We start from the raw sequence: 8,230 nt of genomic DNA on the forward strand, positions 1-8,230 counted from the left end.
TTAAGGGAAGAAAGAGATCTGGAACACAGGGTGTCCCATATGGAACTAATTTTTCAAGAGCACATGCTGCCTCTTATGCTAAAGGTGGTGTTTCAAGCCAAAACCTTGGTAACTAGAGCACATGACATGCAGGGGTTAATGCAGTATTTTGAGGTGGCAATGCAGGAGTCTCCAATGTGATGAATGGAACTGACAATTATGTGCAGGACCAGGGAAGCATAAGTAGAGTAATTGTAACTTTCACACTAGAGCAATATAGCCAAATTCTAAAGTTAATCAACAAAGAGAATGTGCCTGAACCTACAACCAAAATGGCAGGTATTACTTGTGCTTTTATGGCTAGCAAGTGTAAACATAGTTGGATAGTAGACACAGATACAACAAATCACATGGTGTCCACCCCTGAGATGTTGTGTTAACAACAACACTATTTTTTGAAATGAAAGTGTCCACTTACCTGATGGAAACAAGTTACCAATAGCACATCTTGGTATATACAGTCTAGCTCAGGGATAAATTAGTGATGGACTATGTGTTCCTGACTTTAAGTATAACATATTATCAATATCAGAATTGACTAGACAGTTAAGATGTTTCATGGCATTCTATCCTGACTTTTGTCTGTTGCAAGACCTTCATACTAGGAAGGTTAATGGGACCGGTAGACTACAAGGCGACTTGTTTTACTGGGATAACAGTATCAACACTAAAATTCAGCCTTCAGTAGCACTAAGCATGGCTTCACAGGAGGACTTGTGACACAGAAAATTAGTAAATGTACCTCACAAAATTTTACAACAAATGAGTTATGTAGATACAATAAAAGAAAAAATGACAACACTTGTTCAGTTTGTCCACGGGCAAAACAAACCATGTTTTCTTTCCTCAGAGCACTAGTAGAGCTAGTAAAATTTTTGATTTGGTTCATGGTGATGTTTTGAGACCATATGAGTTTCAACTAATGGTGGTAATAGGTTTTTCTCACCCTAGTTGATAATTGTAGTAGAGTGGTTTGGATTTTTCTATTAAAGTTGAAGAATGATGTTCTAGTTATATTGAAAGAATTCTTGACACTTGTAAAGACTCAATTTGTGTAATGACCCGACCGATCATTTTGAGCATTAGCATTCCGTTATGCTATTTGGAGTTTTGATTAGCTTCGTATGATGTATTATGACTTGTGTGAATCGTCGGCTTTGGTTTTCAGGTTATTCAGAATTGATTTGGAAGAATAATTCTCAACTAAGAAGCTTTAGGTTGGAAGAGCTGACCAAGTTTAACTTTTGAGTATCTGACCCTGGATTAGAGTTTTGACTATTCTGTTAGGTCCGGATGATGATTTTTGACTCGAACGTATGCCCAAATTCGTATTTGGATATTTCTAGAAGGTTTCAGCATTAATTGGTGAAAGTTGGGAATTTGAAGGTTTGGAATGTTCATAAGTTTGACCGAGAGTTGACTTTGATGATATCAGATACGGATTGTAGTTTCGGGAATTGCAATAGCTTCGTTATATCATTTGGGATTTGTGTGCAAAATTTTACCTCATTTCGGGTTGATTTGATATGTTTCGGCACGAGTTTTGATAGTTGAAAGATTCGAAGTTCATAATATTCGATTTGAAGTGCAATTCATTATTTTGATGTTGTTATGCGTGATTTGAGGCCTCGAGTAGATCAGTGTTATATTATGGTACTTGTTGGTATATGAGAACGGGGTCCCAAGTGGCTTGGATGAGTTTTGGATGAGGTTCGGATCGTTTTGGATTATTTTGTCTAAGGCAAGTTTGGGAGGGGTTTTGGTGTGACCGCACTTGCGGAACTTTGGGCGCAGGCGCGGAGCCGTAAAAGTGACAAATGATTTGTAGGAGCGGAAGTGGAGCTGGGAGCAGGGCTCTGCAGATGCTAGAAATAGGTTGCATCTGTGGAAGCGCAGAGCAGTATGTAGGGGCACAGGGGCGAGGATTTACTCAAGTGCGATGGCAGTGCCGCATCTGCACTTCCGCAGATGCGAAGTCATATTCCGCATATATGATGCTAACTGGGTTCTGAGGTTTTCACAGAAGCGAGATTTATACCGCAAAAACGGAGGTTATAGGTGCGACTACTTGTTTCCATTTGCAAAATGTCTGGGAAGAAGCTATTAAATCGAGGGTTGTCCATTTTTATCAAACATTAAGCTATAGACTTCGGAATTGGGCGATTTTTGAAGCGATACTTATCAAATGGATTGGGGTAAGTGTTCTATACTCGATTTTGATTATATTTCGTGAATCTATCTTCGTTTTTGGTAATCAAATTATGAATTTTAAAGAGAAAATTGGGAGTTTTATAAAAAAATTCATAACGTGAATTTTCGAGTTTGGAGCATCGATTCTTAGTCGGATTTGAGTGAAACTAGTATGGTTGGACTCGTAATTGAATGAGTTGTCAGGTTTTAAGTGTTTTGTTGGGTTCCAAGGTGCGGGCCCGGATTTAGCTTTTTGGTTAACTTTGGGCTTTTGATTAAAGATTCGACCTTTATCGATTGAGTTTGTTTCTTTTGGTATTATTTGATGTTCTTAAGTTGCTTTTGGCTAGTTACGAGCTGTTCGGAGGTCGATACGCACATGATGGCATTTCTAGAGTATTATTTAGCTTGCTCGGTCTTGGATTCGGCTTGTTCGAGGAAAGTAACACTTCTAAACTTGGTGCTGAGGATATGAATCCCTAAATATACGTGTTATGTGTTTGGTGTTGGGTGACACACATGCTAGGTGCCGGACGTGTGGGTGCATCAGGTGAATTGTGACTCGGTTAATTTTGTTGTACTATGTAGTTACCAATTCTTGTTTTTATGCATGAAATCTCGACGTGCTAGAGTAATTGAACTATGATCTATGTTAGAAATCATATTTAGGTTATATATTTATTCTGTTGTGACCCACTAAGGTCATATTTGTTGTTGAGTTATTTGCTTAAATTGCAGTTACATACTCAGTCATAGTCGTTCATTTGCATATCATATCTTAATCTCTGTTATCATTATTGCACGCCGCAACAAGACTTATGTCTATATATGAATTGGGCTGCACGCCACATCAGGTTTTATTGATACATGATGGGATCGGGTTGCATGCCGTAGCAGACACTATACAATGCTGAGAGACTGAGTGACTGAGCGTGATGAGTGGGAGTGTGAGATAGTGAGATTGACTACTCTAAGAGTGTGAGTACATGAGTTCATCTCTGTGGTGCATTGCATTGACATGTATACTTGGCATACATACATAGATATGCATTTTCTTATGCTACACAGTATTATGACATTCATGACTTCACATGCACATCGACATGTAGGCATAGAAATGTACTTTCCTCATGATATCTGAGATTTAAATATTTTATCTGTTGTTGAAAGTCATTGGGAAAAATCCACAATTTTGTGACATACTCATATTTTGGTGATTTCGGTGAAAGATTTGGATTTTGCTGCTATACCTGAAAAACATGACTATTTTATGTAACTATGAAGAATTTGAGTATCATATCTTTGAGTTATTACTTGTATTGATTTTATTATATTGTTAGGAATTATTCTTGGCTATTGGTGATGGACTCTGATCGTTGTCCAAGCTCGTTAATTCTTTCAATATGGTTAGATTTGTTACTTATTGAGTACATAGGGTCGGTTATACTCATACTACACTTCTGTACCTTACGTGCAGATTTTGGTTGTTGATGTTGTTTTGTATAGTGGGAGATGGAATTGAAGATGTACCTGTGTTCCGGTCATAGCTGCCTCTTGTTCTTGGTAGCTTTAGAATTTTCATCTGTTCATGTATATTTCAAACAGATAATATATTTATTTTATACCAGCTTTGTAAACTCTAAATCTTAGAAGCTCATGATTTGTACTACCAGTCCTTAGGATTTGTATAAATTCTTATTTATTTCATCATTTATTTTCTCAATTAAACCTAATTTGAATTAGATTATTGTTAATTGGCTTACCTAGCGGGTTGGGTTAGGTGTCATCATGAATAGTTAGATTTTGGGTTGTGACAAGTTGGTATTAGAGCTCTAGGTTCATACGTTATACGAGTCATGAGCAAGTGTCTAGTAAAGTCTTGCGGATCGGTATGATGACGTCCATACCTATCTTTGAGAGGCTATAGGGCATTTAGGATAAACTTCCCATATTTCTTTCCTTATCGTGCGACATTGATTCAGCTCGGAACGTATATTTTCGAATTCCTTACACTCACTCGTATGTGCATGAGGGCGCTCAGTATCAGCTATACATCGACAACTTGTGGATTCTATGGATGAGGTGCGAGATGTGTTTTTTGTATTTTGGTGATAGGCCAGTCTAGAGGACTTGGGTTCAGGTCTGGACCGTAGCTTAGGCTTGGCAGTTTCAGTTGTCTAAGTATATGCTTATGGACTTCTATGTCCGGTAGTGTTCCTATTAGTGGAATTTGTAGCTCGATGAGTGGTTGGATGGCTATATGATGAGTAGGAAGTGACTGCGGGAGGAGTTCAGATGGTTTGAATATGTTGAGAAGAGTTTGCGTGATATGTGAAAATGACTATTGGATGCTTGATTTTTTTCTTGATGTGTTGTACAGTCTTGAGTTATGATTGTATTTTAGAATCTTTCATGTTGTTTATTTGTGGAACAAATTAGATTCTCATGTATTGTTGATGAGTTAAGACTTAGGAAGATTAAGTAATTACGTAGTAGTTGTGGCTACATAAGGGTATGAAGAGATGTCAGTTTGAGGCTAAGCAGGCGGATTATCACATGCGAGGTAATATACAGATGTGTGATCCTTATGATATTGTGGCAGGGGCTTTCTTTTCTACCAGTGGGTATAGGTGCTGCGATTTGAGTTTGGATTGGCTGAGGTCTCGACTTGATTGTTACGAGGATGAATGCGAGCTTCGTAGGTGGTTTGAGGTATTACATGGTTTGTGCTACATGAGCTTATGAAGAATTTAGTTGAATTTTACTATGGTATTATAATAGTAATAGAGTTTGGGTATTCTAAGTTATCGAGTGTTTTGATCTATGGCTTTGAGCCAAGTGGGGGAATCTGCTATCGATGATTTGATTGAATGGTTACGTGTTGTATTGGTTTCAGTCTAAGACATACTTGTGGATCGGTTATGACCTGTAGAGGATGATTTCGAAGATGACTTGAGTAAGGAATTTCAGGATGCATGATGTATTACACCTTATGAACATATAGAAGTCTCGGGAAGGGTTTAGTGTTACTGTTCGTGATGGATGTAATGTACTAAGAAAAAGGGATTCGCTCGGGTGCTTAAAGTTGTGGATTACGTCTTTGGGGTGCTAGTGTGCTAATGGAGCACAGATCCTTCGGCTCATTTGGGTGGTTCATTTGAGATCTGAATAGGGTGGATGACTCTCAAGAAGGTTCTAATGGGTTCATGATTTATATGTAACAATTGAGAATTTTCCAGATTGGTATATGGCTAGACTTTGATATTTGCATTGGATGGTATCGAGACACCCAGTAACTTTATATCACTATGGATTTTACATTTTAGTATCAGGAAGGTGAAGGAAATGAATTTAGACTCACAGAAGGTCTCTTTAGAGTGAATGTCTCGATTGTGGTAATTTTGGGATGCTTAAGAGGGAGTACAATGGCTTATAGGCCTTAAGGCGGTGTGGTCTTATGCTAGGATCTCTTGTGGTGAGTTATGGGTAAGGATCATGGTGTTCTGGCAAGGAGAAGTGTAAACCTGAGGGTAATTCAGAAGGAACTCGGAGGAATATGATAGCTTAGTGGTAGGTTGGATCAACACGATAATGGATATGATCGGTTCTTTGGGTACTTATGATGTTGTGAGCCTCTACAGGTGTTTTGTGGAAATACTCTTGGGTTGGGCGACCCGTGTGGCTTGGTTGAGTTAAAGAGATTCAGTTCTGATGGCTTGGTTATGTGCAAATGGGTTTCGAAGAGTTCTCGATCGTTTCTACCAAGGTTTGAGATGGATATTTCCTATCGGCGGGAGGATCATGTTGCGTATTGTGATTTTCTCCTAGACGAAATTAAATGGAAGGTTTCTAACTGATCGGGTATGAATTTTGCTGGTGACTCAGAGTTGATTATGAGGTTCTCGTACTTTTCATATGATGGCATGATAGACGCGGTGTGCAGTGTGGGATTGAGATTTGCATATGCAAGGTCACATTTCTGTCTTGAAGGGAAGGTAGTGAATTCTTACACAGCATGGATGGTTTTTGATGTTTAGATTAATGCTATAACTACTTGGTATTGCCTGAGAAGGGTGCGTATTTTAGAAGGCGCAATGTGTTATGACTTCAGATGCTTCAATGGTATTGCGGTATTCGCCTGGTTGCTCGACAGCTGATATTCAGATTTTTTCATATGGCGGGGGGGGGGGGGAGGGTGGGCTAATAAAAGTATTTCTCATGGATGATTGTGTATGAGAGATGTGTTGGTCATTCAAGTGGTATAGATCGACTATGGTGATTCATGTGTTCTATATATTTGGAGACTAGGGTTCTTAGAAGCATATTGTTTCGGGTTTACAGATTGTGAAGATGTGGCCAAAGTTAGACAGATGGTGCTACGTGTTATGGTTAGGTCGTTGTGGACTTTTAGAGGGATGACCAGAGTTGATTTGTGAGCTCATTGGTAGGCCCAATAGGGATATGTATTCAACACCAGGGCGGAATTGTTGACTCCATATTGCTATTGTTGAGGAATATGCCATTCGGTTAGAATTGATTATATCCACATCTGATATGTTCTGTGTGTTACTCTTTTATGTTACGAGGGGTTGTGATTTGTTGGTTATATGCACACATCGTGCAGTTCTATTTAGGCCTTATAACGGAATTCGAGCGAGATGGTCATTGGGGTGTTGAATGGTTGATTGCGCCTTGGTTATGGCCTTTTTTCAGTTGTGATATATTGTGTTATTTGATTCTCCGTGGTTATGGTCATGCACTTTGGGTACTTGATGTCGAATTGCGTGTAGTTGTTGATTTTGAGCATTGTGGCTTGAGGTATTTCATATGGACCGGTGTTTGGATTAGTTCGCACATTGCAACAAAGTTATGTTGGGATATGATCCTTTGTGTTAGATTTGTGTATCTTGGTTCTACTATGTGTGATAGGCTCATAGCATTGCGGTTGTGGTGGTACTTGCTGAGCTTGCGAGACGTTTCTCTCATTTGAGTTATTTTCCATAATTGAGTACATTTGAATTATTGCGTATTGGTGCACGGATTGCACAATTTGTGGCTTTAGGTTGTATTGGTGTGGCATGTCACTAGCATGGTTGTGTTTGATGAGATAAGTTATTGGACTTAGAATGGGTAATATCGAATTTGATTTCAGTATGTATGGAGGGATAATATCAGAAGTCAGCTTAGGATTTGGCTTTGGTTCTTGTTAGACGAGAGAGGGATCCATTACTTGTTGATCTGATAAGTGGTCATAAGTTTCTGCATGTTTCTTTCATCATCAGCATTGTACGAAGGTGTTAGAACAAGATTTTGTTTGATACGAGGTTTATTACTGGTACCGGGTTTGTTTTGAAAAACTATTGTGATAAGAAATTATTACTACGAGTATGCGAGTTGTGTGGTATGTCATGTGATCATATCTTGGGTTATGGTTAAGGCTTGATACAACTAGTTCAGACTTATACTGTGTGTAGATGCGAGATTCGGATCTTGTAAGGAATTTCAGATGTTGGAAATAGAGTTCCAAGGTTGAAGAAATGATCTTCCATTATATTGTATTGTCAGGCTTATATGGAATAGGGTGACATGGGATCACCCCCTGGTATGTGCATGGTGAGTTTACATAGTGATTTGATGGCTTTAGAACGACTCTTGGCATGTTCGAGGATGAACGCATATTTAAGTAGGGGAGAACATAACGGCCCGACCGGTCTTTTTGAGCATTAGCATTTCGTTCACCTATTTGGAGTCTTGATTAGCTTCGTATGATGTATTAGGACTTGTGTGAATCGTCGGTTTTGGTTTTCAGGTTATTCAGAATTGATTTGAAAGAATGATTCTCAACTAAGAAATTTTAAGTTGGAAGAGTTGACCAAGTTTGACTTTTGAGTATTTGACCCCGAATCGGAGTTCTGACAGTTCCGTTAGGTCGGGATGGTGATTTTTAACTCGGGCGTATGCCCGGATTTGCATTTGAATATTTTTTTGAAGGTTTCGGCAT

The sequence above is a fragment of the Nicotiana tabacum genome, chromosome 7 (genome assembly GCF_000715075.1).
Source record: "Nicotiana tabacum cultivar K326 chromosome 7, ASM71507v2, whole genome shotgun sequence".
NCBI classification, from domain to species: Eukaryota; Viridiplantae; Streptophyta; class Magnoliopsida; order Solanales; family Solanaceae; genus Nicotiana; species Nicotiana tabacum.